The sequence below is a fragment of the Pollicipes pollicipes genome, unplaced genomic scaffold, assembly GCF_011947565.3.
Source record: "Pollicipes pollicipes isolate AB1234 unplaced genomic scaffold, Ppol_2.1 Scaffold_7231;HRSCAF=8579_pilon_pilon_pilon, whole genome shotgun sequence".
In the NCBI taxonomy this organism is placed as follows: domain Eukaryota; kingdom Metazoa; phylum Arthropoda; class Thecostraca; order Pollicipedomorpha; family Pollicipedidae; genus Pollicipes; species Pollicipes pollicipes.
Window position 1 is genome coordinate 25,836,940 of NW_023597034.1, and position 23,859 is coordinate 25,860,798.

General features: G+C 61.5%; 1 pseudogene; it reads left to right on the plus strand.

Moving 5' to 3' along the window:
- The window catches only part of LOC119109894 (mitogen-activated protein kinase ERK-A-like), a 56,135-nt pseudogene extending 32,278 nt beyond the window's left edge, over window positions 1–23,857 (plus strand).
- The last annotated feature ends 2 nt before the right edge of the window (window positions 23,858–23,859 follow it).

Sequence of the window (23,859 nt, forward strand, 5' to 3'; positions counted from 1 at the left end):
TAGCGAGCACATGCCGATAGAATAGCAGGGAGCCGAGCCCGGCCATTGTGCCGGCTCATCGGCGAGCTGCATGAACTTCGGCGCCCTCTTGAATGAGTCGGCGTATGACTTCAGTCGTCGAGCGGTTTCCCAGGTGTAGGTGCTGTACGGCAATCCCAGCACGCATGCTTGGCAGTTCAAGTAAATGGTATTGCGGGTTGTACTTTGCCGTGTACTGAGGTTGTTGGAAAACATCCTGATTCAACAGCGCGTTCTGTTTCGTAAAGGAGGCAGAATAAGTACCATGGAGAAACTAGGGAAGATCGAACTGATGTAAATTAACCGTAATGGTAATAGCTGAAGAGCTCCCGACAGAAACGTAGGAACGCCCAAAAAGTGTGAGGGACTCACTTCTTAAGTCGGCTTTCTCTTTGCATCACCGCATGCCTAGGGCAAAACTTTCACAAAATGTGAAAGGGCCGCGGTGTCTTGGTCCTCCCCTGTTTCTACGCGTATGGCTTCGTTCGTCACTTGCCATGCCCGGAATTCGACGTTAGGAAACATGTATTTTGTTAAAGTGAGGTGTCCGGGAGAACTGCCAGCGTACGCTGCAGCGTAGCATCCAAGTACGAGATCACCACGATTCCAAGATTCACACCTTAACTCTGACTTTGACTTGGGCTGGCTTTGATAAACTCACCAGCGGTGCAGATGGCAGTCAAATTATTCACAGCACAAAGCCGGATGATCCCGCTGGGATGCAGCCTCCAACAGAGACCGAATGAACGGTGTCGTCTCGTCCGTGCAGTCACAACAGCTGCTTGCAAGCGAAGGCCACCGGAACCGGCGTCGCGCTGGCTGACACTCACGCTGCTTTCTCTCGATCCCGACAGTAAAACGGAACGCGGTGCGGCTGCACCAGTGGCATGCGCCAAGAATTGGAACTAACGACACTGGCCATTGTTTGGGTGGGGAGAAGCAGACGGGCTGGTGCAGAGATGCGAGCGCGCCGCACAAAACATCACAAGGCGAGGTTTCCTGGCCGAATTCTAAAAATAGTGATTCACCTCCTGGTTTTTCTCGTGACGGCGCAATGGTTCTCGACGCAATGACTTCCAGCGCACTGACTCAACAAAAACAGGTGCGAAAGGTAATTGGTTCCGCCGCTGGGGAAATGACTACTGTACGCAAACCGGACCTCTCCAGCCACCGGAGACCTCGAACGGCTCTCCGCAAAATGGTCGCATTGCGAAATCAGCGATGGATCCATAGCGCGATGCTTGAAGTTCGGTCCGCATTGCCTGGAATCGCTGTTTGAAGCGCGCGCGTGGGGTCGGCTGAGGCGGAGTTTGGGCCGCGGACGGCTCGGCGCTCCACACCCCCGATGCCGGTTCCAGGCATCCAGGATGTCGTCCCGGCCGGGCCGCGGCTACCAGAAATACCACGAATGACCAAGTCACGTGGTGTAAGGGGTGGTGACGCGGCGGTGGAGCGGAGGGAAATCCAGAGCGTTTGTTAATAAGGTTGGGAATTCGCCTTCGTGTGATTCCATGGTGTGAATGTTTGTGCTTTAAGTGGGCGTTTTTGACGTGCAAATGACGCAGTGTATGCAAGTGAGACGATGGACCCTGAAGAGAACAATACATACGTGCATACATTCAAATATGTAGGCATGTGTGTATGCATGCAAACAAACATAAATGTATGCAAGTATACACACATACATACACCTCTTCAAACAGGGCATTGACTTTGGGGAAGTTCTGAACGGAGTCGGTGTGGAGGTGTGGTAGGCAGATTCACTCTGAGAGGAAACAAATACGGGAGAGTCTCATCGAAGGGACTTGTGCGTATGTCTGCGACACCTGGCTCACGTGTATTTCGATGACTGATTGTCACCGGTGTCAGATGTGTGCCGGCATATATGAACGCTTGCGTGACGGCGTGTCATGTGCATCTGTGTCGTGACTGGCGCCAACGACGTGTGGTGTTCACTCGTGTGTGATGCGGCGCGTGACGTCCGTGCGTGACGCGTGACGGATTCGTGACGCCCGTGTCACCCTCAGGTGATCGACATCCGCGACATTATCCGCACGCCGACGATCGAGAACATGAAGGATGTGTACATCGTGCAGTGCCTCATGGAGACGGACCTCTACAAGCTGCTGAAGACACAGGTGGGATGACGGGGGCTGGGCTGGGCTGTCGGTGCTGGCGGCGGCTGGGCCAACTGTCGGTGCTGCCTCGGCCGGCCGGGCCGTCTGTCGGTGCTGCCTCGGCCGGCCAGGCCGTCTGTCGGTGAGCACCTCGGCCGGCCGGGCCGTCTGTCGGTGCTGCCTCGGCCGGCCGGGCCGTCTGTCGGTGCTGGCGGCGGACGACCGGGCTGTCTGCTCTTGGCGGCTGGTCTGTCGGTACGGACGGCGGTCGACCGGGCCGTCTGCCCCTGGCGGCCGGCCGGGCCGTCTGTCGGTGCTGCCTCGGCCGGTCGGGCCGTCTGTCGGTGCTGGCGGCGGACGACCGGGCTGTCTGCTCTTGGCGGCTGGCCGGGCCGTCTGTCGGTACGGGCGGCGGTCGACCGGGCCGTCTGCCCCTGGCGGCCGGCCGGGCCGTCTGTCGGTGCTGCCTCGGCCGGTCGGGCCGTCTGTCAGTGCTGCGGCGGCGGACGACCGGGCTGTCTGCTCTTGGCGGCTGGCCGGGCCGTCTGTCGGTACGGGCGGCGGTCGACCGGGCCGTCTGCCCCTGGCGGCCGGCCGGGCCGTCTGTCGGTGCTGCCGGCCGGCCGGGCCGTCTGTCGGTGCTGGCGGCGGACGACCGGGCTGTCTGCTCTTGGCGGCTGGCCGGGCCGTCTGTCGGTACGGGCGGCGGTCGACCGGGCCGTCTGCCCCTGGCGGCCGGCCGGGCCGTCTGTCGATGCTGCCTCGGCCGGCCGGGCCGTCTGTCAGTGCTGGCGGCGGACGACCGGGCTATCTGCTCTTGGCGGCTGGCCGGGCCGTCTGTCGGTACGGGCGGCGGTCGACCCTGGCGGCCGACCGGGCTGTCTGTCGGTACGGGCGGCGGTCGACCGGGCCGTCTGTCCCTGGCGGTCGGCGGCTCCGCTCTCCGCCGTACTGCCAGCCCGTCGTGTAATTCTGTTCTCGTCTGTCGGCGGCGCCCTCTGTTGACGGCCGGCTTGATTTGGCGCTGGCGTTGTTTGATTGCCGATGTCTTTGCTTCCAGTGGCGCTCATCCGACTCAGAGCAATGAGTTTCCGTACCGGTTGGCCCGGCGCCTTGGGCCTGACTCGCTTTTGACGATTGTTGTGAAGGTTTGCGCGAATAGCGGGCTTTTGATGCTGGAATGGCCCGGGTGCTCGTTAACTATATGTTTGCGCTGCGCCTGTAGTAAAATCGCGTTGTAAAGCAGCAAATAAGTTGTTAGCGACCATCCTTTGGCTCGCAATGCGCTACAAATGGCATATCTCCTGTTGGGCAGGATTGTGCGTTGTGGTGAGGACGTTAGGCTGGCAGGTGCCGCAGCAACTCATGGAGGCTGGGGCGAATCGGTCGGCGTGTGCCCACAAGCGTCTACGCCCTTCCAGAAGCTGAGTAACGACCACATCTGCTACTTCCTGTACCAAATTCTGCGGGGGCTCAAGTACATCCACTCCGCGAACGTGCTACACCGGGACCTGAAGCCGAGCAACCTGCTGCTGAACACCACCTGCGACCTGAAGGTACGCGACGCCGGGTCGGTCCGGGCCGGCGGACCGGTGTGCCCGCGTGCGCGGGACTGGTGGCCGGCGCACGGTCGGGACGGACGGCCGTGGCGGCGCCCCGTCAGGCCGCGGCGGCGCCCCGTCAGGCCGTGGCGGCGCTCTGTCAGGCCGCGGCGGCGCCCCGTCAGGCCACGGCGGCGCTCTGTCAGGCCGCGGCGGCGCCCTGTCAGGCCGCGGCGGCGCTCTGTCAGGCCGCGGCGGCGCTCTGTCAGGCCGCCGGCGCGACCGCTGCGTTCTCGGCGGCCGGCCGTCGGCTGTCGCTCGGCGGTCGGCCCGGCTCCCGGGAACTGTCAGCCGGCGGCCGGCGCTGGCGGCCCTGTTGTAGGGCGGGTCACGCCCGGTCAGCGCGGCCGCGCCGGCCAGTCGACGCTTCCCGGAGGCCGCTGTCAAGCGGCGGCGGCGTGGCGGGGAGCGAATGGGTGTCCGTGAGCCGCAGCTGAGCTCGGGGCATTAGCCCGGCTTACGCCCGGCCGACCGTGAGCCGAGCTGGCCCGCATCTGGTGCCTGCATGGCTCTCCGCCAGGCGCCGCGCTCGCTGTATTCGCGTCATGTCCGCGCACATGAGCAGGTTGTACATGACGGGCTGGCGGACCTGACTGGGCTTGTGCTGTGACAACGGCCGCGGGCTGACAGGCTGTTGACGGCCGTGCCGCGGCGCTGAGCCACATGACCCCGACCCTGCGGGGATGCTGGTATGTCGGCCCGCCTCACCCGCTGCAGGGGAGGACGCCGCCTCCCTCCCTCTCCCCGTCACACTGGTCACTATGTCTGCCCCTCACCCGCCGCCAGGGAGGGCGCCGCCTCCCTCCCTCTCCCCGTCACACTGGTCACTATGTCTGCCCCTCACCCGCCGCCGGGGAGGGCGCCGCCTCCCTCCCTCTCCCCGTCACACTGGTCACTATGTCTGCCCCTCACCCGCCGCCGGGGAGGGCGCCGCCTCCCTCCCTCTCCCCGTCACACTGGTCACTATGTCTGCCCCTCACCCGCCGCCAGGGAGGGCGCCGCCTCCCTCCCTCTCCCCGTCGTACTGGCCACCATGTCTGTGCCCCATCAACGGCCGGGGAGAGTGTCGCCTACCTCCATCTCCCCATCACACTGGTCACTTTGTCTGCGCCTCACCCGCTGCAGGGGAGGACGCCGCCTCCCTCCCTCTCCCCATCACACTGGTCACTATGTCTGTGCCCCATCAACCGCCGGGGAGGGTGTCGCCACCCTCCCTCTCCCCGTCACACTGACCACGATGTCTGTGTCCCACCCGCCGCCTGAAAGGGTACCTCCTCCCTCCCTCTCCCCATCACACTGACCACGATGTCTGTGCCCCACCCGCCGCCTGAGAGGGTACCCCCTCTCTCCCTCCCCCCGTCACACTGACCACCATGTCTGCGCCCCACCCGCCGCCGGGGAGGGCGTCGCCTCCCTCCCTCTCCCCGTCACACTGACCACAATGTCTGTGCCCCACCCGCCGCCGGGGAGGGCGCCGCCTCCCTCTCTCTCCCCGTCACACTGCCGCCGTTTCCGGCCCACCCGCTGCCGGGTGGGTCCGAGGGAGAGCGCTGCCTCACTCCCTCTCCCCATCACACTGCCGCCGTTCCGGCCCACCGCTGCCGGGTGGGTCCGAGGGAGAGCGCTGCCTCACTTCTCTCCTCATCATACCGGCCTCCGCCGGGGAGACATGGTGTACCTGTCCCAGTCCCCAGGCACCGGCCTGACTGCTTCTCTCGTGGATCCCGGATGCTTGAATCCCGTGTCGTGATTGTTTTTCGCACAAAAGGAATCCGGGATGCTATTTTCCATCGGATATTTGACGAGCGCGCGCCCTAGATCTTGTGTTCCTTTGTGATATCGGTAAATATGCAAAACCAGGATCCCGTTGTACCGTTGCTTCTTTCGCAATAAAACGAGCAGAATTCTGGTTCATCCCAGCTTTTAGGCAAAAGCCAGACCCTGCATCTCAGTCTCCATGAGCTCTCACGCCAGCTTTTGCTCAGATCAGAAGCTGAAACCATTTAACTCAGCACGTGCTGTGCAGCCTTCCTCGTGTACTTTTTTGACTGGGTGGCTGCTGTCGAATCCAAGACTGCAACTTAAACCTATATCGCTCGGTTTAGCGGTGTAAATTTGTTTTGTTTGTTTCTGTGGTGTTCTAATTCGGTGAATGCGTACTGCATGTAAGCCGCTACCATATTTCCATGAGAGCTTCGTGATTTTCTATTTCACTAGATGACAGTTGCCGTATTACCGAGTGTGGCATGGTTGAAATACAGACTCTTGACATGAGCTGTAGACTAGGCTCTAGTTCTTTCCGAGTCTTGGCTAAACGCACAGGTTCATGGTTTGTGCTAGATTTCTGAGCGTACCTACATGTTTTTTGTTGGATGCATTGGCATTATTGCAGGTCTTTATCCTGGTCCGTGCTTGATTTCTGGACGTAATTCTAGTCATGACCGTGGCTTTGTTACATCCTTGAGTATACTTGAGGAAATTGTAGAATAACTCCCAGACCGTTCGTTATTCACGCACTAGAAGCCGGCTTCTGTGAAGGGAACTGGCGGCGTGCTCGGCTGACATGTGTCGGCCGGTGGCGGCTGACTTGTGCCGGCCGGTGGCGGCTGAGTACCGGCCGGTGGCGGCTGATGTGTGCCGGCTGGTGGCGGCTGACGTGTGTCCGCCGGTGGCGGCTGACGTGTGCCGGCCGGTGGCGGCTGACGTGTGCCGGCCGGTGGCGGCTGACGTGTGCCGGCCGGTGGCGGCTGACGTGTGTCGGCCGGTGGCGGCTGACGTGTGTCGGCCGGTGGCGGCTGACGTGTGTCGGCTGGTGGCGGCTGACGTGTGTCGGCCGGTGGCGGCTGACGTGTGTCGGCCGGTGGCGGCTGATGTGTGTCGGCCGGTGGCGGCTGACGTGTGCCGGCCGGTGGCGGGTGACGTGTGTCGGCCGGTGGCGGCTGACGTGTGTCGGCTGGTGGCGGCTGACGTGTGTCGGCCGGCGGCGGCTGACTTGTGCCGACCGGTGGCGTCTGAGTGCCGGCCGGTGGCGGCTGAGTGCCGGTCAGTGGCGGCTGAGTGCTGGCCGGTGGCGGCTGACTTGTGCCGGCCGGTGGCGGCTGACGCGGGCCCCCGGTCGTCACGCGCGGCGGCGCACGTGTCGGCACTGCTGAGTGACCTCGCCGCGCCATCTGCATGTCGTCCGGGCTGGCAGCCCCAGCCACGGGCCCGGCCGGCGACGGCAGCCGCCGCCCAGCTACAGTCCCCGGCCGGCAGTGCAGCGTCAGCCGCCGCCCAGGTACAGTCCCCGGCCGGCAGTGCAGCGTCAGCCGCCGCCCAGGTACAGTCCCCGGCCGGCAGCGCAGCGTCAGCCGCCGCCCAGCCGCGGGTCCGGCGCCTCCGCTGCAACACGAGACGGTCGCGGCTCGGTAGTGGCTAACGAACGCCGCCGTGTCGCCCCGGGCCGCGGCGACGGCCGTCGGACGGCCACGGCCGGCGAGACAGGCTGCATGGCGGCGTGAGGCCGGACAGCGGACAGCCGGTAGCGAACAGCCGGTGCCGCGGCGACGGCGGCAGCGGCAGCAGCAGCGGCAGCGGCAGCGGCTGCCGATCGTCCGTGCCGACCGAATCGATGGCCGTGTTTGGCCGCCGCCGGGCGCGCCTGGCGCCGGTCCTGCCGTGCCGCGCCGCGCCCCCCCTGGCCGCCGGCAGTGTCGCCGTCCCCTCCCCCGCCGCCCGGCGCCCCGGCCGGCCCCGGCCGTGCCGGGCGCGCCGTCCGCCCGGCGCCGAGCCGGTGGTCTGCTGCGCCGGATCTCTCGGCATTCGGGACCGGTGTCTCGGGCCGCGCACCTCGCATTGATTCGGAACTCCTTCACCCCGGCTGTGTGTGGCTTGGCCAGCCGGGAGAATGCGCCGTAAGTCGTATCGAGTCATCAGCTACCGTGAATACTGAAGACGGCATCCGATGGAGGAGGGAGATGAGCAGGGACAAGGCAGGACACATGAGTTATGTTTGCTATTGGGCTCGGACGTGGCGAAAGCCTGCTGGTGGCTAAGCTTGTGCGCCGCGCCGGTTATGACGCCTGGCTCAGCAAGAGGCTCAGCTGCACTGGCGAGGATTTGGAGGATCGTTTGGCCCGTCAGGACCGAGGAAGTGGATTGCTATCGAAATTGAATTTGATATGACGTGAAATGTTGGCGAGGTTCGTTCCGTTGAGTTGTTTTCATTCTCGAGTGACGGAATCTCTCTCAAGCAAAAGTTCAATCACGGAATGATGCCGTTGAAAGCATATTTGCGACGCAGAACGTTCAGACTGAATTCATCCCGAAGTTTGATTCACGACTAGGTGAAAGGTACGTCTTGTGTTTCGCTGTATCGCAGGTATGTTTGTACTGTATTGACGCGAGCTGCGGGGCAAGTGTGCGGTCCAAAGGTGACTTGCACTGCTAGCTGTCATGGGCCTGGCTTTTCGAACTTGTTCTTTGATGAACGCGAAAGACGTCGAATTTGAAGACGTTCAGTGGGCAGAATGGAGAATTCTGTAGGAGCATCAGAATGGACATCGCGCTGAAGCATCACTTAGCGTGCCACTTGGATGTCAAATTTAGATTCCTTGTCAAGTCTAAAGCTCCTGCGAGGAGTCGTCTTCCAGATTCAGATAAATCACCGGAGACAAAGGACATACATTTAAATTTATCCAGTATCTGTCCCCCGGCTTTTCACGCTTGGTGTTTGAAATGGATTTCTCGAGTCTGCGGTTATTTGCGTTGGGCTTCTACGCCGCTCTTCTGCGGATCTCCGTTCAGGGTGATGGTCAGTATCCCCCCCCCCCCCTGTTTCAGTGGATCGCGATGCTCGACTCCCTCCCCCCCCCCCCCGTTCCGGCCGCGGGGGTTCCCACCTTGGGCCTAGTCCGCGTCGCCGTTCACCTCCCCCCCCCCCTCCCCGTGTCCCGGCTGTGATCCGCCCCGCCGCCTGTGATCAGCCCTGGCCCTTCTGTAGTCTGCCCTGTCCGACCTGTGGTCCGCCATGACGCTCCCATATGTGGGCCATGTGCCGGCTGCGAGCCGCCTCGGTGTCCGGGGCCGGCGGGGTGATGACCGGTCAGAGCCGGCCCAGGCCGACCGTCGGCGCGCCGCCTCGGTGTCCGGGGCCGGCGGGGTGATGACCGGTCAGAGCCGGCCCAGGCCGACTGTCGGCGCGCCGCCTCGGTGTCCGGGCCGGCGAGGTGGTGACCGGTCAGAGCCGGCCCAGGCCGACCGTCGGCGCGCCGCCTCGGTGTCCGGGCCGGTGGGGTGGTGACCGGTCAGAGCCGGCCCAGGCCGACCGTCGGCGCGCCGCCTCGGTGTCCGGGGCCGGCGTGGTGGTGACCGGTCAGAGCCGGCCCAGGCCGACCGTCGGCGCGCCGCCTCGGTGTCCGGGGCCGGCGGGGTGGTGACCGGTCAGAGCCGGCCCAGGCCGACCGTCGGCGCGCCGCCTCGGTGTCCGGGCCGGCGGGGTGGTGACCGGTCAGAGCCGGCCCAGGCCGACCGTCGGCGCGCCGCCTCGGTGTCCGGGGCCGGCGTGGTGGTGACCGGTCAGAGCCGGCCCAGGCCGACCATCGGCGCGCAGGTGAGGACCGACGGCGCCGCTTGTCACATTACCGCCGGCCGGCCGCCGATCAATAGCACACGGCCGATAGTCGACTCTGGCGGGCAGCCGCCGGCTGTCGCCAGCAGATGCGCCGCTCTGGCCGGCAGCCGACGCCGCCGCCGATGCAAAGTGGCCGCGCGCCGGCTCCGGAGCCGAGCCGAGTGGCGCGCCGCCAGCCGCTCTCCCGATGGCGCGCGTGAGGACGCATTTGCCCGCCTCTGTTGACGTTCGCTGGCGGACGGAGACGGGAGCTGAGCCGGTCGTAAACATAGCAGCCTGCGCTGGGTCAGGACGCGGCGGAGGGTCGGCCTGGCCTTGGGTCACAGCAGCGGGGGGCCGGCTTGGCCGCGGGATCTCGCCCGTTCACAGCGGCGGAGGGCCGGCCTGGCCCGGGGACCTCGCCCGATCACAGCGGCGGAGGGCTGGTCTGGCGGGACCCCGCCCGGTTACGGAGGCGGAGAGCTGGCGTGGTCGCGGGACCTCGCCCGTTCACAGCGACGGAGGGCTGGTCTGGCCTTGAGACCTCTCGCCTGGTCACAGTGGCGGAGGGCTGGCCTGCTCTGGCGGGACCTCGCCCGGTTACAGAGGCGGAGGGCTGGCGTGGCCGCGGGACCTCGCCCGGTCTGAGCGGCAGAGGATCGGTCTGGTCTGGCGGGACCTCGCCCGGTCACAGCGACGGAGGGCTGGCCGGCAACCGTAATTGTGACCCGGCGATCGGCGCTTGGAGCTTAGGTCGGATTTGTCGCAGCGCAATCAGCGCAACAGGAGGTAGTGCCTCCCCCCCCCCCCTCGTGGCGCCGGGCGGCGCCCCCGGCGGAGGCGCTGATCGCCTCCGCCGGGGAGCGTCCGGCACCGCGGCCCGCTCCCAGCCCGGCCTGGCCCGGCCCACCTCAGATCCGCGGGGAACGCCTTGCTGTCTGCCGCCTCGTGGATGCGTGGCTCGCCTGTTGAATGGAAGAGAACAGACGCAGCAACGCCGTGAGGGCAGGGACGCGGTTGACGCCCAGCTATCAGTTTTGAAGGTGGAATTGGGCCGTAGTGGTGATTCGGTGGCGCGAACAGCTCGTAATGTTGGCACCGGTATGAGAACCGAACCTCGCCCCGATCGGCAGTTTGACGGGCTCATTAGGAGTTAGGGCTGGGAAGCCTCGTGACAGTGTTGGCCGTCCAGTGGCCAAATGGCTCAGAAGGTTATGCCGGCTCTTCCCATGAATCAGGAAAGCCGCACCTTGGTCTCATCACGGTAGCGAAGTGTGGAACGCCCTAGGGACCGAACACAGGCGCACCCAGTCAGGTGACCGCGGCTATGGAGGCTGCTGCGGCTGTCCTGCTCGTCATTATGGCTCGCGTGCCCACGCTTTTCAGATTAGCCGGATGTCTATCGAGCCCCATTTTCAAAGAGTTCAGATGTCAGCCTAATAGGGGACGCGTCCCAGTGGATTGCCCTATGATCGCGTGGTCTTGCGGTGGTGGTTGCCAGCCGTTGCTGCGTCGAAGCGTGAGACGCGTCCAGTGGGTTGCCCCCTGATCGCGTGGTCTTGCGGTGGTGGTTGCCTGCCGGTGGCTGCGCTGGAGTGTGAGGCTCCGCCGAGGCGCGCGCCCGAGCCTCCGCTCGTACTCTGTCGGCAATGGCGGGCCGCGTCTGGCAGGAAATGGCCACGTAGTGCACGCATTTAAATAACCCTTTCTGTACGCGGTTGATGAATTTTCAGTCAGCCACGAAGGTATGCACTGGCGCCGGTGGAAATCCTTTCCTGACTGCCAGATTGGATTTTGTTAACACGCCGTGATGAATGGATATGATCTCCGCGGCAGCTGCATGAGAGAACGGAGCTGGCGGTGCCTTCGGCGTCGCCGTCTGCACGCTTTGTGATGTATGGGTTTGCTTAGTTGGAAAGCTCGTCTCGTGCGCCGCCTTGTGGTTATGAAGCAAGATATATGGGTTTTTTGTGTTGCTGCAGGGCTCTTGTGGCACGATTGTTGTTAATGAGTTCCAGCTTTCTTGTGTCTTTGAGGCCTTGTCTTATTTGAGATGTGCCGGTGTCAGCATCAAATGGTGTCGTTATTTGAGAAGCCGCACCGTGTGATGAGCAAGCAGTCCCTGCTCTCTTCACATCAGCCAAGTGTTTCGCAACGTTTACGGGGCAAAGTCGGTCAGAAATGCTCAGTTCAATATTCAGCCATTTTTTTCACAAGACGTTCAAATGGAAAAACAAATAACGCCGAATTTAGATTATTGAACGATCAACAGCTTCAGACGTAACAGACGTGCTCACTGCCAACTTATTGAAACGAAAGGCCACGGTGAATGGCGTCAGCCAAAACAACAGCGCTGCGCCACGCGATGTGTTTGTCCCTGCGTGCCTTCGCTCTGAAAGCGTGCTCGTGCATCCGTGTTGAGTGGGACATGGATGGCGCATGGCGACACCTCCTGTGCGTGTGTCGGACGAGCCAGCTGACCCGGGTCGCCGGACCCGCTGCTGCCGGGGCGACGTCGGCCGGCTGTCGGTTTTCCCCGGCTCTTACGCTACTCCGTGTGCGTTGAGGCGCCTATGGAGTAGCGCACGTAATACCCACTCGACTCCGAGACGGCCGGCATTAAAGCAAAAGCATGCCGCCGGCGGCCACGGCTCGGTCATATTGTGCGGTGGGCCTGTTGTCCCGGCACCAATCGCCAGAGTGCGGGGCTGCTGAGCCCGCCTCGCCGCCGGGGGCATCAGGCCGCGCCCGGCAAACATGCTGTTCGGACGGCCTCATTGTTGGGGCCGCAAAGACTGTCCAGGGTGTGCGGAGCGGAGCATTGCTTGGCTGGTCGTGGGCGGGCGTAAGCAGGGCAGGGATGATGCACGCGCACGAGGATGGGTATTGTTTGCGTCACCGGAGCTCCGATCGGGATTTAAGTGTGTCGTTTGTGGATAATCGGAACTGACAATTCGATGGTGATTGTGAGCCAGGTCGGAGGCCGACGCAGCCTTACTGGAAGTGATGCATGCTCGACTTGGCTGGTGCGCCACAGCTCGGCCGTCGCGCTGTGTAGAAATGATTGGCGTTTGCATGTACTGTTGGCAGCTTCTGGTACCCCACAACTCGGCCGTCGCGCTGTGTAGAAGTGAATGCCGTCTGCACGTGCTGTTAGCATCTTCCGGTACCCCACAACTCGGCCGTCGCGCTGTGTAGAAGTGAATGCCGTCTGCATGTACTGTTGGCAGCTTCATGCTGAGAAATCAATGACAGCTCTGTCATCGTCATCCTCATCGTTAGGAAGTGCAATGCCTTGTTATGTGCTATGTCAACATTTTAAGACATTTTCCTATATGCCGATTGATTCGGCTTGGTTCTCCTGAATCGTTCGAATTCGTAACAAATTGCAGCCTGTTCCACCCGACTGCATTCGAAATGTTAGCCTGCGAGTTCTCAAAAGCTGTGCAGAGCGAAGGTCGAACCGCGTTCCCCATCTCCGACGCCCCGGTGTATGGGCACGCGGCACGTGGCCAACACTGTTTGCCGGGAGAGATAACGGCAATTCTGATTGGTGCACGTGACTCGATGCGCACAGCCGCCATAGCCGTCGTCAAGGCAGCTATCGCGCCATCTTCTGGGCCAGCCCTAAATTCAGATGACCTGCGCGGATGTTTGGTTGCAGTGACTCGTTTTTGTGATTGTGTGAGGATGATGAAAGCGAATGGTCTTGTTCCAAAGAAGTAGACTGCAGTGGATGTCGACTGTTGATAAGAAATGTAACTTTCAGGCTTTCGTCGGCCCCCCCCAAGAAGCCGAGACCTTCCCAAGTTGTGTAGGGTGATTTCATATCGTTTAGGTAAAGTATAACATGTATATATGAATAAGCAACAATAATTGATGGTTTTATGTTTATGCAAATTAAATATCGTCTTTGTATAAACAATAACAATGATAATATATTGAGCATAGGTATCAATAGTAATTATGATATACAAATACAAATATGATATAAATAATGATACAATAGTTTTGCTAAAGGTCGGTCTTTTCCTCGTAATATCAGTTGAGAAAACTAATTCACAACAAGGGAGTTCAGAAGGCGAAGCTGCACAAAACAAGATGTAGCTCGCAAAACGACAACAACAAAACGAAGGACACGAAACGAATTTGATGAGACGACGAGAACGAAGTCGAAAATACGTGTTCGAAAATACCCACAAACGAAACTTATCCAATTCCTCGCATTCGTCGTGCACGCGATTGGCCCCAACCCTGCCCCGTTCCGTCGTTGCCCCATTTCCACCAACCATCTGGACCTGGCGCATGTGTCTTACGAGCTCCAGTTAGCCTGCCCTGGCTCATCCAGTCCTACCTAACACTTTGGCCTTACATCCCATCATATATCTCACCCTACTATTTATTTCCCTTGAGACGTTTTACATATCCATGTCGTTGCGACGGTGGCGCGGGACTAAAGCCACCGGAATGCGTAGAGGCGCCGCCCGTTAGTTTTGCTCACGTTATGGCCCCCTGTCGCCCCGTTGCTGTGCCCTCTGCTGACTCGCAAGCCACAGAGCCCGATGACGGACCCCCGCACCGGATCGCGGCGCCACGCGCCGGCCCTGATGCGTTCCTGCGTGCTGCACTTGGCGTCGACTCGTCTCCTGGGGTTGCCGCAGTCAGTCGGGCTTCCGACGCACGCCGTCTCGGCGGCCGGCCCTAATGCGTCCATGCGTGCTGCACTTGGCGCCGACTCGTCTCCCTGCGGTGCCGAGTCAGTCGGGCTTCCGACTCACGCCGTCTCGGCGGCGAATTCGATGGCCGCGTCAACGCGCGGCCGCCGCTCAGACGCGACCTGACGGCGCTCTCTAATGGGCCGCGCAGCCGCTGCCTTCCTGGTGACCCTTTGCGGCCGGCCCGGCGCCGACCGCGCCGAACGCGCCGGACTGCCGCCGCCGGCGCGGCGGCGACACCGCGCGTCAACTGCCGTCGCCGCTCTCTTCCTGCCCCCTCCCCCCCCCCCCCCCCACACCACCACCATCCTGCCGCCTCCTCCACCCGTCCCACCGCCTGCAATTCCCCCGCGTCACATTCTCTGCCCAGAGCGTCCGCTTGTACTGCCGCGCTGTTCCATCCACTGGCGCCTTATTTGACGCAGTTGTGAACGTTCTACTGTATGCATTTCATCATGCGTTGTTTGGCGAGTAGACAACCCCGATTAAATCATGCAGTCGATTGTGTCGGTCACCAGTCACTATATAACCGCATGGTTGACATACTCATAGGCCCAAATCATCCTTACCACCATCGTCAACGCCTGCGCGTATGTTAACTGCTCACAAATGCAAGGATGTCGCGCCAGCGTCACCGCACCCGATGAGAAGCGGCGCCGGGCCCCGCTCGGTGACGGCCGGTTTGTCGCGCCGGCGCCATTGCACCCTGTGAGAAGTGGCGCCGGGACCGCTCGGTGACGGGCCGAGTGTCGCGCCGGCGTCACCGCACCCGGTGAGAAGTGGCGCCGGGCCCGCTGGGTGACGGCCGGTGTCGAGCCGGCGTCCCCGCGTCCAGTGAGAAGCGGCGCCGGGCCAGATCGGTGACGGCGCCCGTCTGGGTCACGCAGGCGGCTGTGCGGGGGCGGAGCGCACGCGCGGCGTGACGTGACGCGCCCGCCGGTGCCGCACTGCGAGCCACTAGCGGCATGTGGGGCTGGTGCGGCGGCACACCAGCAGCCGAGCGTTGCACGAGCGACAGACAGAAATGTGCCCATGCAGCCCAGCGCAAGCATCGCTCCTGTGACGGACGAGCCCCCGACAGCCATGATTGCCGAGCCGTGGCGTACGTCAGCGGCGCCTGCACGCTGCCGCGGCCGGTCACAATGCCGTGCGGAGCCGAAATCGGCCGCGGTGTCGTGCTGACGTCACGGCGGATGTTGTGTCTGGCCGGGGCGGGCTGGCCGTGTACTGTTGTGGTCAGTCGGGTGATTGGCAGTGGGCCTGTCTGGACGTGTGATGACGCTCGGGCCGGCCCAGGTGGTGGCCCGGGCCTGCCCGCCCGCCCCTGCCACCCGCCCCTGCCACCCGCCCCTGCCACCCGCCCCTGCCACCCGCCCCTGCCGCCCGCCCCTGCCACCCCGGGAGGGCGGCCGCTGAGCGGGTTCCGCGGTCGGCTCTCGTCGGCCGGATGGACGGGAGCGTCACGCTTCCCCCCCCCCTCTCCGCCTAAGACCTCCCCCCTGCTCTCACACTCCACGTCACGTGACGCCGCTCGCTCCGTCCCCTTACGCCGCCCCACACTGCTGCCGGCCTAATCGGCTAACCGCGTCCGGCACCCCGCAGGTGGCCGCCCTTTTTGCATGTGAGCGTGTGTGTCCCGCGGCAGAATATGCGGACTTTGGCCTGGCGCGGGTGGCCGCGACCCCGACCACGACCACACGGGCTTCCTCACCGAGTACGTGGCGACCCGCCCGTGGTACCGCGCGCCCCGAGATCTATGCTTCAACTCCTAAGCCTGGTCAGTGGCGGCGGCGGCGGGGGCGGCGGCGCGTCAGCCACCGGCCGGCGGTGTCGGGAGGCGCGCCGCACGTGCCGCCAGGGCTCAGTTCAGCTCCGGGTGTGACGTTCTTCGTGCGGGTCATTGATAAAGGAATGATAACCGTTCACATGCGGGTGTGTCCAGGTTTAGGTATTTGGATAAAGACAGCTTGTCAGTTAGTGCGCTTGTTGACGGAAATCCACTGAAAATGTCACACGCTTGGCGGGCGGAACATAAAACGATTCCCCGATCCCTAGTGATGATTAAGATTTATGCATGATTGACACGGTGTTCTGACTTGCCTAGCTGAACTGGGATCCCGCCTATTTGGTTGTTGTGATTAGGGAGGTCGGGAGGTGTGACCTCCCCTGGTCGGAAGGGATGACCTCCCCTGCTCGGAAGGGATGACCTCCCCTGCTCTGGGCTTGTCACGGGCCAGTCGGGAAGGATGACCTCCCGTGGTCGGGTCTTGTCCGGGCTGGTGGGGAAGGATGACCTCCCCTGATTGGCAGGTGTGACATCCCTTGTTCGGGCAGGATGACCTCCCCCTGGTCGGCAGGTGTAAGTAACCTCCACTGTTCGGGTCTCGTCCGGGCTGGTGGGGAAGTATGACCTCCCCTGGTTAGCAGGTGTGACCTCCCCTGTTCGGGCGGGATGACCCCCCCTGGTCGGCAGGTGTAAGTAACCTCCACTGTTCGGGTCTCGTCCGGCTGGTGGGGAAGGATGACCTCCCCTGATTGGCAGGTGTGGCCTCCCTTGTTCGGGCGGGATGACCTCCCCTGGTCGGCAGACATGACCTCCCCTGGTCGGCGGGTGTGACCTCGCCTGTTCGGGCGGGGTAAGCTCCCTGGTCCGGTGTCGTCCGGGCCGGCCCGGCCGCGGTGACGGCCGGAGTCCCCGGGGAGCCCCAGTGTAGTCGGCCGGCGGACAGCCGACGGCGTCCAATCAGCGGCCTCTGACGCACGGACGGCGGCCGGCCCCAATCCGGGGAGCACACCCAGCTCACGCAGCGGACGGGCCATGACGCTGTCGCCATACGGGACGGGGTATGACGGTGAGGTCGCACGTATGGGACGGGAGTATGACGCTGAGGTCGCACATACGGGACGGAAGTATGACGCTGAGGTCGCACATACGGGACGGGAGTATGACGGTGAGGTCGCACATACGGGCCGGGATATGACGCTGAGGTCGCACATACGGGGCGGGGTGTGACGCTGAGGTCGGACAGGGGACGCCGAAGCGTTACCCTCGCCACGTTGAGATAAGTGTATCTAAGGTCCGCATCGCTGAGATCGCCGAGGAGAGAGGGGGAGGGGACGGGCTCTGTCAGAGGACACATACGCCATTGTTACTGGTTGACCTCGTGGGTATTGCACCCAGCCGTGCGGCAGACGGGTGGCGTGCGCGGTCCGAGTGGGCGCAGTCAGGACGACTGCGACAGTGGCCGGCCCGCGCCGCCGCCGGACGCCGGCGTGTGGCAGCGGCTGCCGAGCGGCCGGCACTGGCACTGAATTATGCAGCGTGCTCGCGCGGCTTTTGGTTCTGACGCTCGCGCCGCGGCCGCCGCCGCCGGGTTCGCCATGGGAGCTGTGCATTATTCACCGCCTCTCTCGGCGCTTATTTGCGGCACGAGAAGAGCGCGATACGACCTGTTTGAAATAGAGCTGTTGCCTTGTGACGAGCTGCGGGTTGCGCCGAGTCGCCCACAATACATGGCAGTAATTTGCCCATGAAGATAACAATGACCCGAGAGACCCATCAGTAAGCGCCTGACATACTGGTATATATAGTGTTCATTTGTGGTATATGGCTGTTCTATTGCCCTGCGTAAAGCCGTAAGCTGAGAGTCACGGCTGTAAGGTCGGAGGTCACGGCTGCAATGTCACGATGTCAAGGTCGCCCGTGACCGTGCCAAGAACGTGCGTTTAATCATCCCATGTAGCTGTCTTGTACATTTGTTGTACTCCGCTGTTTCTGACAACCGCGGGCGGGCAAACGGCGTCTTCGCAGGTTAATGATGTCTATAAAGGAATAGTGTACGTGGCACCTCTTGGCAGTCCGTCGCATCATGACTACAACCAGAGATAGCTAACATGGCCTTAAGTTCGAGGCTCGTCGCGCAGCGTTTTCATGTAGAGTGAACTTCGATATTTTACATGGATTGTTCGTATCTGTGCGCGATGACGTATGTGGGAGTAGTAATGCTTTCGGCTGTCTCGGTACACAAATTGAGGGATTTTGCGATTTAGCCGTACACACCCGCATAATTTACACTCAAAACCATCGATTTTCAGCGCCGCAATCTCAGCTAGCCTAATGTCGCGTTGCTGCAGGTAACATCCTCCGGTTTAACACGAGTTACCGGCCGATCTCGAGCTCAAATAGCGATCACAGTCGGCCTCGCATCACAATCACATATTATATCCCAATCGTATCGTAATCGCAATCTTTCCCAGCATACGAGCCAACGTTTGTCAAACGTCCCCGATCCCTCAAGGTCTCCTGAAGCTAAAAACAAAGGGAAGGTTTTGGGCTACAGAAGGTTCGGATGTCTAAAGATCGGAAATTGACCTGCGATGTATGGTTGGGATGGATTTCCCCGTCATGGAACAATAAATTCATCCCGAAGGATGACCTTGAAAGGTCAGAACTTTTTACGAACGCTGTTGTGCTCAAGAAGGGTATGATGCTTAAATTGTGTCATATGGAGATCCCAGCTAGTTGACCTTAAATCCCATCCGAAGGCCTGTCGTTCAGAGAGCAGGACTCCGTGACGAGCGCCAGTTTAAGCGCTGAAGAGGATTCTAATGCTTCAAAAAACTACATTAGCCGATAACTTTTGGGTGTTATGATGTTCCCGGCAATGAACTTTGAAGCTCACCCTGAAGCTGAAGTGCACCCCGAGAGTCCAGGACCCCCCCCCCCCCCCTTCCGACGGGCGCCAGCCCACGCGCTGAAGAATCCGATGCCTAAATATCCGAGATGGCCGCCAACTGTTTGTATGGAACGTTTCACATAGCAGGACGTGGACGTTTATCCCAATGTGATCTCGATCATCTCTCACGAACATCTCTGATGTGCACTACAACCAAAAGCGGCCCAAGAGGTGGTCAGATTGCTTGCTTTAAGCCGAGTCCACGTGGAGGCTACTTCAGCCACGGCATGCATCATGCGGTGTGTACCGAAATATGCACCCGTTGGAACGTACGTTCAAGAATGTGTGTGGACAGAACTGTGAACAGTGATGATTCGAGTTCTGCTGGATTTCGTGAATGAGCAGAACCCCACGGAATGGTCCGGCTGAGATGAGATTGACCAGGTAAACTTGGCCGCTGTTGGTGATTTGTCAAGGAGATAGACACCAAGGGCTATGTCATCCAAACACAAGGCTTGACCAGAGGCGAGATTGGCCTTCCGGTTTGGTCGACATGGTCAAGAAAAAGTTCGCTGTCAGGCTTATTATCTGACGCTGTAGCGCATGGTTGTAGGAACAGGGGGGGGGGGGGGGGCTTGCTCCCCCCCCCCCACTTCTTGCAAGGTGGGGGCCAGACATTGCTAATGCTAAATAATGCTAACTGCCAGACATTTTAGATTTATTCGCGTTTAGTTCACTTTTGATATAACCTTGATTCCTCTGCATGGCCGCTCACAGTCACCCCGCATATGTTCATAGAGTTCAAATTGATATGATGTATCCCTCTAAGGGCCTCCAGTTCGAGAGCCCCTTAGAGGCCAATGTTCGCCTGGGAACGTTCATTCGTTTGCGGTCCCAACATGCCTACCCGCTCGTGGAATTCACCTCTCCAGGGAAAATGGGTGAATGTTGAAATGGATGAATGGCATAGCAAATAGTCTTGTCACCAGAATGGCACAGAAGACTGGGAAGCAAATAGTCTTATCACCAGAATGGCACAGAAGACTGAATAGGCAAGATTGTGCACCAGTGGGGAAGAGCCGTAGATGTATATCTGGCACAGCAACGATCACATTTATTTCCCATACATGTTATGTAAATTAAACGGAATGTTCCACGTTTGAAGATCATTAAGCAAGCATCAGATATGCTGAAATATGCTCACTTATGACGATCGGTGTGCTGTTATTTTGAAAAGACCGTTCTAGACAGCACATTTTCTCTGTTTGGTAAATACGCCCCTCAATACGTCATCGTTTGATTACGTCATAGTACCGTGCACAACATGGATTGAGGGCCAATTGGCAGGATTTGAATGACGTTATGGCGTCATGGATACTTGAGTGACCTTGGATATAGTCTCCCCGAAAAAGTCTGCACATATTCGCGGGCGTGTAGCTCAGATACTAAAGGGTTTTATGTCTTAATGAGGGCGCAGCTGTGAAATGCACCGAAGGATCTTCAAAATGGCTACTTCATTGCAAATCCCGATACAAATGTGTATTTGTCACTTCAAGACCAGACAATGTCCTGATCTCTACCCCTCCCCCTCTCCCGGTTGCAGGTCTCGCTTCCCAGCGAAAGTTCCTTAAATATACCCTGAACCTGCCCCTCCCCTCACACTTTTTGAAACATTCCTGCGCCCATGCTGTAACGTGACCTTATATTGTGCGTGCCCGCTATTTGACCTGCCGACACCGATGTCGGGGCGGCGAGGCTCGTCCTCAAGATGGCCTGGTTTAGATGCGGAGCAGTCCGTTCCGATGCGCGTGCGCCGCGCTGTGTTGGTGTCCGTTGACTGGCTCCACTGCCGGCTCCACTGTCCAGTCAATCGTGAGCTTCTCCTTTCTACGGTGTTCTTGCGGGAGCCTGACAGAGGCCGGTAACAGGCCTCTGATGTCTCACGACAACTTTTCAAAGGGCGATGAGACGCGCTGGTCAGTCTCAGGTATAGCTGCGGCTCCCCGGGCGTTCAGAGTGAGAACAAAAAAAGTTAATTTGCTCAAGGCAAGGAGCACGTTCACCATAAAAGCGCACGCTAACACCGAGCTAAAGTCACAGAACTCGGGCACCGGAAATCGGCTTCCATGTGTTTAACCGTCGTGTCGGTTTGCACACCCAGAATATTGCAAGTTCATGTATCGTCAAGGTTTTTTTTCAAGAACGTGCCAACGGGTACGACAGCATGACCTTTGCTGTAAGATGTAAATGGAAAACTGGGACCTTCTCCGGAATACTGTGGTGCGCAGTGGGTGTGGGAATCCCTTTCCCACTCTTTCATCTGGTGCCAGTGGCTATCTTGTCCCGTCGCTCGGGCGCGCTGTGTGAGGGCCGCCTGTCGTCAGCGATCTTATTGACCTCCCGCGGCGGGCGGCCGCGGCTCCCATGCATCCTGGCCGCATCCTACATTATTTGCGCTCGTCTTCCGCACGCGCGGCGCTGGGCATTGATTGTGTCCGGTCTGGGCCGGCCGCTGGCAGACCCCCTCCCCCTCCCTCCGTCTCCTCCCCCTCCTCCTCCCCCACCCCTGACTGAGCCGGATCCGGACCTCCGCGCCGCTTGCTAACGCCAAGGTCAGGCTGAGCCCGGGTCAGGGGGGGGGGGGGTGGGGCTCGGTGGCTCTGGGGGCCGGTCGGTCCGCCGACGGCGCCACTGCTAGCCGGTGGCGCTCGTCTCCCTCCCCTGGGAACGGTCGTTGACGGCCGTCTGCCGGCGGTGGGCGACGCCGCGGTCCGAGCACGCCGTCCTCGTGCTTGCCCCTGCAGACGAGCTGGCGGCCAGCGTCTCTCTGGGGCGTGTCGGTCGGCGGCCGTGAGCGGGGCGCCCGTCGCGAGCTGGCCCGTTCCGCCACATTCGGCGGCCCTCTCCGGGCCTGGCCGTGCGTCACGCGTCACGTGACGGGACGTCCCTGGCCAGCCGGTGGCCAGCCGTGGAGCTGTGACCCAAGCGCTACCCTGACCGCGTCATGCCGTCGGCAGGGCTACACCAAGTCGATCGACATCTGGTCGGTGGGATGCATCCTGTGTGAGATGCTGAACAACCGGCCTATCTTCCCGGGCCGCCACTACCTGGACCAACTGAACCACATCCTGTCTGTGCTGGGCAGTCCCACGCAGGACGACCTTCAGTGCATCATCAACGAGAAGGTAAGCCGGCACACCAGCTGTCCTTTCTGCCGAACCGTGCTCCGGGCGGTTTTTGGCGTGGTGTTGGTTCTTCCTCAGCGCCATGTACGTTGTTGGGCACGAGCGCTGGTTACCCTCCGCAATGTCTGTATTTGGTCATGTTTTGTGCCCGCTCTGTCCGTGTCGCGTCACTGCTGGGGTGTGACGAGCCGGGCCAGGGCGGCCCCACCTCTTGTCGGGAGCGGTGCTCGGGGACGGCGATCGGCACCGATGCCGGCCGCCGCGATCAGAACAGATTGATGGCTGGCGGCGGCCGCGCCGCGCCCGGCGAGCTGTTACAAATGGGAGCCAGTGCCTGATCGACGGCCCCCCGAGGTGTCGTCGGTGCACCTGCCTCCCCGTCCCTGCCGCCGGTTCCTGGCCTCCCTCCCTCCCTCTCCCTCTCTGCCTCCCTCCCTCTCCGCCTCCCTCCCTCTCTCTGCCTCCTCTTTCCTCCCTCTTCCTCCCCGCTCCCGTCCGCTGCGTTCCTCTTCCCGCCTCCCTCCCTTTTTCCCTGCCTCTCCTACCCGCCTTACTACTTACGTCTGCCTCCCGCTTACTGCTTCCCTCCCTCTACCTGTCTACCTGTCTTTCTCTGCCTCCCTCTTCCTGTTTCTTTCCCTTCTCTTGATTTTTTGTTTTGTTTCTCTCTCTCCTCTCTCTCTCTCTCTCTCTCTCTCTCTCTCTCTCTCTCTCTCTCTCTCTCTCTCTCTCTCTCTCTCTCTCTCTCTCTCTCTCTCTCTCTCTCTCTCTCTCTCTCGCTCGCTCGCTCGCTCGCTCGCTCGCGCTCGCGCTCGCGCTCTCGCTCTCGCTCTCGCTCTCGCTCTCGCTCTCGCTCTCGCTCTCGCTCTCGCTCTCGCTCTCGCTCTCCCTCGCGTCTCCGTCTGTACCTGTATCTGTACCTGCATCTGCATCGGTATCGATTTTTGTCTCTCCCGCCCCCTCCTCCCTCACTGTTGTCCCGTCGATCCAGGTCATGCGTTGCCTTGGAGCACGATGCCCATAATTAACGCTAGTCGGGCTCGGTAATTGGTACTGAACACCCCTCACGAATCATCAATAAAAGTCGAGTTCCGACGTCACTCTGCCGGCCTCGCCGACCTCTGACGTCATCCGACCGGTCTCGCCGGGCTCTGACGTTTTTCGACCAGACTCGTCGGCCTCTGACGTCACTGACTTCGACGATGGTTGGAAGCAGGCTGCGGCGGTGACGGTGAGGCTGGCCGCCGGAGAGCCTGACCTTGCGCTGCGATGGCGCCGCCGCTGTGTGCGGTGCGTGTCCCGCCACTTCGCGGCGTGCGATGCGCGTCCCGCCGCTGTGTGCGGTGTGCAGCGCGCGTCCCGCCGCTGTGTGCGGTGTGGTCCCCGACGCTGTGTGCGGTGTACGGTGCGCGTCCCGCCGCCGTGCGAAGTGTTTGGGTCGTGTCCCGCCGCTGTGTGCGGTGTGTGGCGCGCGTCCCGTCGCTGTGTGCGGTGTGCGGTGCGCTTCCCGCCGCGGTGCGCGGGGCGCGTCCCGCCGCTGTGTACGGTGTCCGGTGTGCGTCCGGCCGCTGTGTGCAGTGTGCGGTGCGCGCGTCCCGTCGCTGTGTGCCCTGTTTGGTGCGTGTCCCGCCGCTGTGTGCAGTGTTCGGCGCACGTCCCGCTGTGCCACCAGCGGAGCCGCGCCGTCGCCGCTGCCGCCACGCACCGGCCGAGCTGCACCTGCTCGGCCCGGCCCGGCCCAGCCCGCCAGCCGTCGGCAGCCGCCGCCGACTGACATTATGATCGTTGCAGGCGCGAAACTACCTGCAGTCGCTGCCGTACAAGCCGCGCATCCCGTGGACGACGCTGTACCGGACGCAGACGCGCGTGCCCTGGACCTGCTGGACCGCATGCTGACCTTCAACCCGCACCGGCGCATCACGGTGGAGGACGCGCTGGGCCACCCCTACCTAGAGCA